The following is a 12,513-nucleotide window of genomic DNA, read 5'->3' on the forward strand; positions in this document are numbered from 1 at the left end:
GAACTGTTGGTGATGAATCTATCCACTGGACAAGCTTTTGATCCCCTATACCTCACTCTTAAACAAGACCCTGTGATATTTAAATATCTGCACTTGAGACAGCTGCTCTGATCTCAACTGCAGAGAGCAGCCCACTCTCTTCCAGGCAAGAACCATGATGTCGGATTTGGAACCATGACTTCTGACCTCTGATTTGGAGGCACTCATTCTCTTTCCAGCAGTTTCATATGCAGCAATGAACTGCTCCAGATTATGTTGGTGATGCTAACCTCATGCCCCCAAAATGGATACTCTTCAAACCTTGGCTGTACTCTGAAATCCTGTCCATGAAAATCATAAACTCGGGATGGGTGGGGGTAGGCATCACTCAGATTGTTCTCATTAAAGGTGAAGAAATGCTGTTCTCATTTAGGGACATTACTGGGAGATGGGCAGAAGTTATTTCAGAAACCCCAGAACCCAGTGAATGTTCCCTTCTCTGGAAGAGCAGTACCATAACTGATTAGTGAAAATGTGTCCATTTTACTATATTTGGTCAATGCAGTGATTAAGTACTTCTGTAGGAGCAAAGCTGCAAGTGTGGGTAAGATCCAACTAGAAATGATGAAGGTGTTGGATATTGTTACAGTGTCATGGTTAATGCACCTTTTCAATATTGCATAGAAGATGATGGACAAATACATGTGAAATGGCAACCTAGGGTGGTGGTCTCCATTTTCTAAAAGGGGACTGGAGGGTATAGTTCAGTTACAAAGGTATCATACTCCTCAAACTCCCTGAAAAACTCTGCGCTGAAAAGGATACTCTGTCTGACAATTAAGCCTCTTATTCAGGAGAAGCAATGCAGATTTCATCATGCGCATGAATAGTGGTAAAGCTCTTTGTCCTTGCATGGATAATGGAGGGGTCAAGGGAGTTTGGTAATTCTGTCTATGTATATTCAGTAGACTTGCAAAAGGCATATGACTGTATACACCACATTGTCCTATGTGAAATGCTACAACAATGTATGGTTCTGGGACCACTGTTTCCTACTATATGAGCAAAAACTGTATCTGTGTTCTTAGTATTAAGCCAAATACATTCATGGTGCACACAGGACTCGATTAAAGGTGCATCTTCTCTCCTCTTTTTTGGCAATTTTCATGTATAGGGTTTCGAGAAAGGATCCAGTTTGGGAATGTGGAAGTCTTTACCTCTTTTTACACTGAAATGCTACATTTGACAGACAGATATTTGGCATTGATTAGTGTGTTTATGCTTATGTAATTTGATGAATTGCAGTTTGTGCCAGGTGTACCATCTTGTAAATAGATGTTCTAATTACAAAAATACTTGTTACTTTTGTATTTATGTGAAATGGAATATGTTATTATCGGTTTTAGTGATATATTATAGTTCCTCCAGTGCATGTTGATATTTAACTGTCTGGTCTTGGTGACAGATTCAGTTTTCTTAAGCCCTCTCCTGAACAGCTGCAATCATATTTTAAAGCCAGCTAAGAAGAGGGCCCATTTAGCCAGTTAGATAACTCAGTAACTAATTTACTTTCCGAACTACATTATAATTAAACAATAAGTTATGAGATGAGCTGTGCCATAGGATATGGCCAGTGCTCAGATGCCATGCCTGAGGTGTGGCAATATCTTATTGTAGTGCATGAAGTGCCATGGTTTTGCTTCAAATTCAGAAAAAAAATAAACATGTAACACACTACAGACAGAGGAGGACGTAACCCATATAAGACTCAGCGAGAAGAAGGCCTCAAAAAGGGACACTTTTCAGTCTGTCCAGGCTAGGGGGATGGAGGGTGGGATGCAAGAAAGAAGGCGAGAAGAAGACAACTAACATGGAACATTATGGTAGGTACATAACTTCTTAATGTTAAGTTGTCTATCTCGCCTTCATTCTTGCTGGTTGGGACAGCGTCCCTAGCACCTTAGTCCTGGGTGGCTCATCGGAACAGACTCTTGAGCACAGTGGAACCAAAATCAGCTCTACTCCTAGAGGCCATATCCAACTTATAATGTGAAATGAAGGTATGAGGAGTGGCCCATGTGGCTGCAGCACAAATAGATTCCATTAGTAGTCTGGCTTGAAAAGCTACCGAAGTAGCTAACGCTCTGGTGGAATGACCTTTAGGTTTAGTAGGTAGTTCTTTATGTCTCAGCTGATAAATCAAAGTAATAATAGAGGACAACCACCTGGATAAGGTTACTTTATAAACTGGCAGGCCCTGTTTGCCCTCAGCATAGGACAGGAAGAGTTGGTCTGATTGTCTTGTTTGCTTAGTCCTATCCAAATAAAAAGATAATTGCCTATGAACGTCCAATTGGTATAACTTTTGTTCAGCTTTGTTCAAATAGTTAGGAAAAAAGACAGGTAGATCAATAGCCTGATTCAGGTTTGTTTCAGAAGGTATCTTGGGCAGAAAAGAAGGATTAGTCCTGAGTGAAACTCTATCCTTGTGAAACACAAGGTAAGGAGGACGGATACAGAGGGCTTGAAGTTCCGAAACTCTCCTAGCAGAGGTGATGGCTACTAAAAAGAGAGTCTTCCAGGAGAGTAATTTTAAGGAACAGGAAGCCGCAGGTTCAAAAGGAGGGAGAATCAAGGATGCTAATATCAAATTTAAATCCCACGGAGGCGGGGGATCTCTGACCGGGGGCCTAAGCATAATAGTCCCTTTAAGAAAGGCCTTGCAAAGTTTGTGGGACATGATGCTGGTTTCTGACAGGCCAGCGTGGAAATTTGCAATAGCAGCTAATTGGACCCTAATGGTGGCAGACGAGGAACCAGCTTGAAAAAGTTCTGCTAAAAAATCTAGTACGTGATGGACAGGGGCTGTAAAGGGGTCTATATTCCTAGCCTCTGCCCAGAAAGAGAAACGTTTCCACTTACTAGCATAAGTCTTCCTGGTGGTAGATTTGTGCGAAGAAAGGATGATTTCATGCACCGGCTGAGAAATATGTGGAAGCCTGGCTAAGGTTGGAAGTGGAGCAACCAAGCTGTGAGGTTGAGAGATTGATGGGATTGGTGCAGCCCGCCTGACTGATGGACCAAGAGATCTGGCACTGGGTCCAGATTCCAAGGCTGCTCCAGCAGATGATGATGCAGGAATGGGAACCAAATTTGTCGAGGCCAGTAAGGGGCAATGAGGATTATCCTGGATCCCAATGCAGTCACCTTCTGAATTAGTTTGGGAATTAGGGGAAAAGGTGGAAATGCATACAGAAGACCCCGGGGCCAATCGTGAACTAGAGCGTCTCTGGGGGAGTGGCCGGGGAGGGGGAAGAGAGTGAAGAAATCGTCGCACTTGCTGTTGAGAGGAGTTGCAAAAAGGTCGCAGCAAGGTTGACCCCATCTGCGGAAAATTTTGTCCGCTACTGACTGATTGAGAGACCACTCATGAGGCATGAGAATAGCTCTGCTTAGCCTGTCCGCTATGACTTTGGACTTCCCAGGGATGTGCGTTGCTATCAGAAACCGTTGAGAGGAGATTGCCCACTGCCAGTGTCTGAGTGCTTCTCGACATAAGGGATAGGACTTGGTTCCGCCTTGCTTGTTGATGTACCACACTACAGACCTATTGTCTGTTTGAATTGCAATAGTCCCGGTGGGTAGAGAGTCCTGAAGAGCTTGCAACGCTAAAAGCACTGCTCTCATCTCCAAGATGTTTATGTGCAGGTGGTACTCTACAGGTTGCCAAGTGCCCTGGACAGTCCTGCCCTGAAAATGCCCCCCCCCACACCTGATCAGGGAGGCATCCATGGTCACCGTGGCAACAGGAGGAGGAAGAACAAATGGTCTGCCCTGGAGTACTAGGGGGAGACCATCCACCAAGTCAGGTGGTCTTTGCATGATTGAGTGATTATTACGTTGTGAGACATCGGAAGTTGTTGAAAAGACCATTGGGTAAACAGCATCCACTGAAGAATCCCCATGTGAAAACGAGCCAGGCGAACTAGTATCATTGCTGCTGCCATGAGACCCAAAGTTTTTAGTACAAATCTGGCCTGAATCCTCTTGCACTGAAGTAAGACCTGCACATGTAGGCAAATGTCTGACACTCTGTCTAGAGAATGTTTTGCAGACAGCTCTTTTGTATTTAATCTTGCACCTATAAAGGTTATAGACTGACAAGGCAACAATGTAGACTTTTTAAAATTTATTGAGATACCTAGCTCGGAGCAAGTTTGGATGGTATAATCCCTGGCTCGCAGTAGCTGATGCCTGGTGGAAGCAGTAAAAAGCCAGTCATCTAGATATGGAAACACCTGGAATCCTCGCCGTCTCAGGTGAGCCGTAACCACTGCCATGCATTTGGTGAACACCCTGGGGGCTGTGGTTAGACCAAAGGGCAGGGCTCTGAATTGATAGTGACTGGCTCCCAGCCGGAAGCGGAGAAACCTTCTGGAGTGCCTGTCCATTTTGATATGGTAGTACGCATCCTGAAGGTCTATGGAGCACATCCAGTTGTCCTGACCCAAAAAGGGTAGAATGGACTGAAGCGTGACCATCAGGAACTTCGTTCTTTGAACAGATTTGTTTAACCTGCTGAGATCCAAAATGGGTCTCTAGTCCCGTCTTTTTTGGTACCAAAAAGAACTTGGAGTAAATTCTGGATCCTTGCTGGTCTGCTGGGACTGGCTGGATGGACCTTTTTTCTAGCAGTTTTGAAATTTCTGGCACTGCTTGTTCCCTTAGACCGGGTGGGACATCTGGAAGGGACTTGGTTGTTTGTACAGGGGTGTGGCCAAAGGGGATTTTGTAACCCTCGGATATAATGGACCGTACCCATTTGTCTTGTGTGAGGAGTTGCCAGGCTTCTGGGTACAGTGACAATCTTCCCCCGACTACCTCCAAAGGTGGACAGTCAGGCAGACCCTCAGGGGTGCTGAAAGGGTTTGTCAGAGAAAGATTCTCTGCTACCCTGATTTTGCGGACCCCCTCTGCCCCTCGGGCGGCGTCTATTATTGTTCCCTCCCCTGCCCCTGGAGGGAAACTCACCACGTGTGTCAGGCACTACTCCCTGGGGTTTCCGAAACCACATTTTCCCATTCTTCTGACCCTTAGGGTATGGTCTAGAGGGAGAAGAAAAACGGACTCCCACAGCAGAGAGAGTCTTGCCTTCCTGCTCACACCTGGTAAGGGTATCCTTCACCTGTGGTCCAAACAGAGCCGAACCATCAAAGGGGGTATTGGTGAAGGACGCCTTAAAGGGGTCACCAAAGTTACATAACCGCATCCGGGCATGTCTTCTCAAAGCCACGCCTGTACCTGCCGCCCTACTCGCCCCATCGGCTGCATAAGAAATGAGCCACATGGAGGAGGTGACGATAGAGTTAGGGGTCGCCAGCTGGGAGTTAATCTTATCCTGAGCCGATGGATCCTGAAGGGTATCACCCAGTTCCTTCAGGAGATCCATTTGAAGGTGGGTGAAATGGCACAGATAATTCAGCGATCGCATGGAAAAAGTCATTGAGGAAAACATCCGCTTCCCGTACCTGTCCATTGTCCTAGACTCTTTATTAGGTGAATGGACAGGTACCGAAGGGTCAGCCAACTCCTTCTTAGTGGCTGCTGCCACCACCATGGCATCAACGGGGAGACCTTTTGTCAAAAATTGTTTGCTGGGTGGGGCTGTAATGAACTTAGTTGAGCTGCGGGGAGTTGGTTCCACTGTGTCCGGGGCTGACCATGCCCTTCGAGCCACAACTTCCATGAGCGGGTCGAAGGGTGGAGACACACAGGAGGTGGAAGGGCAAGAACCAAACGCGTCCAGGTATACCGACGCATCGTCGGAAGGGTTAAGGGCAGTCCAGTTCCCCCTCTGCTTAAGGATCTCTAGGATGTCTGAAAAAGAGACATCCTCAGAGGGGGATTTTGAGGACCCTTCCGTATCCTCCAAGTTGGTATCAGACGTGACTGACTCGGGGGAGTCGACATGTTTCCTCTTACATTTTCTCTTCCGAGGGGGCTCCTCTAAATGATCAGGGGAGGCCTAGGAAGAGGAAGATACGCCCAATAGGGTGACCTGGAGCATCTGTTCTCCCGCTTGGGGTCAGGAGGGTAGATAGAGACCGATGCAAGCACCATGGGGGGAGGAGCTGAAGGGGCCAATTGAGTAGTCGACTCAGGAGTCAGCACGCTCCTCATGACCTCGAAGGTGCCCCCATCAGGCAGAGCAGAGGGTCCCCACTCCGAAGAGATGTGAACCCCTCCCGGCACCGAGAGGGACGGCTCCGAGGCCGATGTCGGGGCCGAGCTCACCTGTGTCGAAGCCCCGAGAGGGAGAACAGGGTTGGACAAGGGTCCGATGCCACTCGCCCCCTTGGAGCCGACAAAGGAGTCCTGGCACCGAGATCCCTCCAAGGAAGGAACCAATGAAGAGATCGCAGCCGATGAAGGAGCCAAAAGATGTGATATCGGCTCCGACGTTTCCAAGATTCGAGCCCCAACAAGCTCCAGCTCCGAACACAAAAAGGAAGTTGGAGGAGGAACTGCTGAAGACACCGGGACAGCCACAGTCTGTTGAGAAGGGCTGGTTAACATTTTGGCCAGGTCCTGCGATTTAAGGAGTCTGCTGACCACCCTCTCCAAGTCATGATCGGATAACCTGGAGGACCGAGATGAGTGGGACCTATGGCTTCGTTCCGACTGAAGCAACGGTGACCTCGGAGCCGAACGAACTGATTCTAGGGAAGGGGACCTAGAATGTTTTCAGCCCAATGACAGTTCCGACACTAAAGTCGGAGCCGATTGAGGTCTAGGGATGTTGGCTCCAGCTGGAGCCGAAGAGGAGGCAGATGCAACGCCCGGCGACGGCTCCGACCTGGGAGCCGACGGCTTGGCAGGCTTTGAGGATTTTCCTGACTGAGGCTTCGCTGGGGATCCCTCTGGCTTAAGTAAGCCTCTCAAAATAAGCTTGTTTCTACTCTCCTGCAGAACTCTTGGGCTGAAGGCATGACAGACCGAGCAGGAGTCCTGCAGGTGTAGGGAACCCAAGCAATAAACACAAGAAGTGTGACCGTCTGTCAGAGACATCTTCTGACAGCACGAGTCACACTTCTTGAAGCCTGAAACTTTAGTATCCTTGGACATACTGGCCCGGGGATACTAAAGAGAGAAAAATTAAACTAGTGCTTAAACAAGGCACACAGAAACACTCACATACCCGCACTAGTTAAGCTAACAATAATAACCACAAAAAACTATCACACACACTTAATAACAACTATCCTTAATAAAAATATACAAATACTACAAGGCTGAACACTACTCCTATAGGTACAACAAGGGTGGGGTTAGCCACTAATAGAGAGAAACAAGGGGGGGGGATGGGTAGAAACTCTCTAACAGAAAACGAGTTTCCTTAGTGGGACAAACTAGGGATACACAGTCTAACTGCACTACAAGGGAAAGACAATCTATATCTAAGAAAAATACAAGGTAAATATTAGCTAGTAATACAAAAAAAAGGATTAATATGACCTGAGCCAGTAAAAGCACAACCTCATAGCTGAAACGGCAAACGAGATCTGGGTATCTAGCGCCAAGCATTGTGGGATAAGGGGAGGCCTCGAGCCAGTAAATAGCTCTCGAGCTTTAGTAGATGGCCGAGTCGGAGCCGAGGATCGGCCCCGAACCCAACCAGATCTCAACCCAACCAGCAAGAATGAAGGCGAGGTAGACAACTTAACATTAAATGTTACACACCCTCTAAGCCCTATTACAGTTGGGTATAAGGGAAGGGATATTTTTTCACTCTCAACAGTCCCTGAATATCTTTCTTCCAATGTCAACATAAGTTTACAGACATCAGTCTATAAGTAACTTATTTAAATTAGGGGAGTATTTAAAGACTGTCCCTGGATTTTTTCCTTGTTTGCTGTTCTAAGCCAGTAAACATGTTGGCCTTTTTTTCTTTCCAGCAGCTAGTACATAGAGTAGATAAAACTCCATGCACTAGAAATAATTATAATTTTTTTGGCATGGATGCTAAATTTACCTCCTGAGCTTCAATCTTGAAGTAAATTTCATGGTATCCATGTCTCAAATACATAATAACATTGTTACAATCAGAGACAACCCTCTATATAAAGCATACCCTAACTGTATTTATTACATGCATGACATACAATTAAAGCTTTCAGAATGAATCACATTATACAGATTATTAAATATTAAAAATGTTAACTGAAATACCAAAAGTGCAAAATTGAACTGTTTATAAAGAAAAATAAACTATTACAATACAATCCAAACAACAAAACTGCAACAAACGGAGTAAATGCCTTGCCACTACTGAAATAAATAATAAAAAATAATAAAAATCCACCAGCAGAAAGAGCAGCACAGGTAACCACGAACTTTGTAAGAAGCCACTGTCAATAATTCTAATAGTTAAAATAGCAGTTTATGGTGCACAACAGTACAAACGGTAAGCGCTTTCACTATCGCTTCATCAGACCTTAGGTCTGAAAGCACTTACCGTTTGTACTGTTGTGCACCATAAACTGCTACTTTAACTATCAGAATTATTGACAGTGGCTTCTTACAAAGTTCATGGTTGCCTGTGCTGCTCTTTCAGCTGGTGGATTTTTATGACAACACAATATTTATTTATACAGGTTGACTTCATCTCCTGCACCTCTTGATATAGGGGGAGGGACTGTGCTTTCCACAGCCCACTAACTCTGTATGGGAGAGGTTGTATGCCCTCCACAGCCCACAGGCATTATGTAATTAAGCTAAACTTGCACTACCTCAGAAACAATTTGGCAACAAAACCAAGCATTGTCTATACTCTAATGAAGTGTTTATAGAGGTATGTAGGGACAAAGCCTCCTGAAAAACACATAATATAGCGTTATTTTCAACTAATGTGCTTACGCTTACTATTCTTTAGACAACATTTTGGAGAGTGACTTATGAAATATTCTCACATACTAACTGGCTTTTAATATGTGCCAACCTGTAGTGTGATAGGCATAAAACATTTATATTTATGCTGGTGCTTTCTTGATATGTAATGAAAATATTCAGCTGTTCTGTTTCATGATTAGCAAAGTATAAATATATATATGAGCTCCTATTTTTGGAAGTACAAATATATAGGAGCTACAACACAGAATGTAATGTTACTTGCAAAACCAGCTAAAGGTATAAAACATGCTATCAGTTTATGAGTCTTCACTAAATAATGTAATCATTTTTTGTGTATGTTTGAGCTTGTTAGTTTTTTTATTAGCACTATGAGAATTCTTATGGTCTTTATCTATATATCCCTGTTTTATAGATCACCACAAGCCATATTATAATTGTTTAACCAGTGTATATTTTCCATCAAACAACACAGGGCAAAAGCCTCTTCAGTCTCGGGTACCAAAACATAAACTGTCTAGGAATCCAAGGAAAAAACCTTAGAAGCACTCTTTCCCACTAAGTCATCTAGTAAAGCAATCCACTGTAACTTCCTCTGTTCAGTCTCCTCTTCTCTTATTGGTATTATCATGGCAAACATCTCAGAAAAATGTATTCAAGATACAAATTCCTCAGGCAGTCTTGGTAACCAATATCCTATTCTAACAACCTGGTCATTTAAAGTACATAAACTCTGTCCCACCTGTACTACAATGCATCAGAATTTATTTATTTACTTATTTAACATTTTTTTACGCTGCGGTGGTGCAGCGGTAGCATTGTTGCCTCACAGCAAGAGGTTCTCCCGTTCGATTCTTGGCTGGAGCGCCTTCTGTGTGGAATCTGCATGTCCTCCCCATGGTCGAGTGGCGTTCAAAAGACATGCGTGAAATGGGCATGCCTTCGTTGAAGGTTGGGTGTCAAGCTGGCACCTTGGAACTGTAAAAATCTACTGCCAATCATTAGCGGTCTGGAGTTTCGCTGTGGTGACCCCTAATCGGGAAAAGCCGAAAGAAGAACAACTTATTTAACATTTGTTCAGTGGGAAAGTCCGACTGGGACAGAGCCCATTTTCAGTGGAGGCCTGGTGAGAAATGCTCCGGATGCATATCTTTGGAATTATCAATGAATCTGAAGGAAATAACCTACTAAATGAACTACATTCCACTGACTAAAACTCCAGATGACTACAAACTGCACAGTCCCATTAAGGTTAGGCTATTCCTTCTACACTCAAATACCTTATAGTTTGCCCACATCCTTGGATACCACAAGAACGTAGTCAAATCTACAAAGACGCCTGACAAGGCATGACATGCATGGAAAGCTAGCCTGCTAAACAACATTAACAGCAGGCTTACAAATAGGTAAAAGGAAAAACTCATATAGCCACAAACTCAGCCAAAGCAGCCTACATAAGATCCATAAAAATGGCTTGCATAGCTACATTCAAACAGGTTTGGAACTCCTACGAGTCATTTAATAATAACCTGGATAGTTTCAGTAACAACTTAGAAAAACATAACAAAGAATTCCTAGACTCAGTCAAAAAATCTATGTCCTCAGCACTTATGCCAGCCAACACAGAATTTACTTTCCATCCCAGCAGCAAACTAGGCATACCTCCTAAACATAACAGATATTCCCTGATCCCGCTTCAGAGCCATATCCCCCATATAACTCCAATAAGCCTTACACAAAAACCTAGATATCACAAAGACATCCTAAGCTCAGTCACTACCTTCTAAGATTATTAAGCTATCTGCCCCAGTAGTAGCTAAAGTCCCTACCAGCATATGTCATCTTACAAGTCAGTGATTTATGCTTGGTAATATAACCGCATGCTAACTGAAACACTTGATATAGTCAGTTAATATACCATATCTTAAAATACTATACATTGCAGTTTAACAGTGCAAGTGCTTTGGATTCTGGTCATCGATCATCTAGTCCTTGGTAAAATGACAGCAATCCTATTTTGAGAAATGTAATATTAATCAACTGTAAATAAGTTTTTGAAATAGCCAGTGAGCAAAATATTACAATTGGTCAGTACTCTGAGGCTTTCAGTCATTTGAATTTTAGTAAAGGTATTGTTATGGCACATTTCCAAACTGGGGGTACATGTGTAGTTATAAGACATAAGCAGTTCTAATTTAGAACATTGCCAAAACACATGTATAAATTTGCTATTAAATCATTATCACATCTTCAGCCAATGGGTGTAACATCAGGATACATTCTAGAGGGTTTTGTCAGACAAAAACAAAAAAACTTAAAGAGGCTTTTCCAACTAAAAAGAAAAATCTAAATTTCCACAATTTTGTAGCATGTTTGTGGGCTCGGAAAACTCTTTCCCAGTCTGCATGAGTAACTGTAGTACTTAACTCTTCCTACCAAATAATTCAAAACTTATTTGTCTTTTTGCCACTTCCTTACTTCAGCATTTTATATAGTTTAATTATGACTTCCTTTTTACCTGGATATTCCTGTCTGTTTTTTTTTTTTTTTTTTGTAGCTAAGCATCTCTAGATTGGATACAATTTCAAGGCCTTCAATCTGTTAATTTATTGTGCAGTTCTCTGTTTATATAAATGTGTTGTTCCCATATCATTATTTTTCAAGCCATCATTAACTGAACCCAGTACACTAATCACATTACAGGCCTTCAGACTTATAGGAATGTACATTGGTTGCAGTCCCCGTTATTGCAACATTTCTGTTGGAATCAATTCATTCAACCAAGTTAGTGTGTTTATCTCTTTCAAAGAGTTTTTCATCAACAGTATTAGCTCCACTAACTAACTAACTTTAACTAACTAACTAACTAACTAACTAACTAACTAACTAACTAACTAACCAGTATTAGGTTCATAGGTAGGTACTAGGCTATTGGCCCTAGGGCCTACATAAACCTAGCCAAAAAGTACCCTGGCTTTCGTCACCCAAGAAAATTATTTTCCTATGCCCCTGTTGAGCACAACCACAGAAGTGATCCCTGGGGTGAATTTCCTATCTCCCATCCAATCATCAAGATTTTTCTTGAAGAGTGCTAATGAGGAGCTTTGTTTGATATAGATAGGTAGTTTGTTCCAGAGTATGGGAAGTCTCTGGGACAGGAATCTATCCATCCAGCATGTTCTATTTATTGTGGTGACAAGGTTTAGGTCCCTAGAGCGTGTAGCTCGGAGGGATTGGGATTTCTTTAAGTGGAGCATGTCCAACAGCTCTGGGTTTGGCATATCTTTGTATGTTAGGCAGAGATCGCCTCTGAGTAGGCGATATGCAACAGAGTAAAGCTGAAGTTTTTTTAGACGGTCTGCGCAGGGCATCTGTTTGAGGCCGGTAATCCTCTTTGTGAGGTATTTCTGCAGCCTTTCCAGTTGTTGTAGATGTCTTGTGAGGTACATACCAAAAGGGGCATTGTACTCTATAATGGGTCTTATGAGTGACGAGTAGAGGGGAACAATGACCTCTTTTTTCCTGGATGAGAAACCTTTTGTGATGAGGCGTGCCACATACAAGTCTTCTTGCTGTCTGATCTATATTCTTGAATATTGATCCTTCCATCTTCTGTCTAAACTTTAG

The 12,513-nt window shown here is 43.4% G+C and overlaps 1 protein-coding gene across 2 annotated transcripts in view; it reads left to right on the forward strand.

The window, feature by feature from the left end:
* The window catches only part of GPSM3 (G protein signaling modulator 3), a 778,689-nt gene that overhangs the window by 176,932 nt on the left and 589,244 nt on the right, over positions 1 to 12,513 (forward strand). The window lies entirely within an intron of this gene.

Source organism: Protopterus annectens, chromosome 9.part0, assembly GCF_019279795.1.
Source record: "Protopterus annectens isolate FY-2018-M chromosome 9.part0, PAN1.0, whole genome shotgun sequence".
NCBI classification, from domain to species: domain Eukaryota; kingdom Metazoa; phylum Chordata; order Ceratodontiformes; family Protopteridae; genus Protopterus; species Protopterus annectens.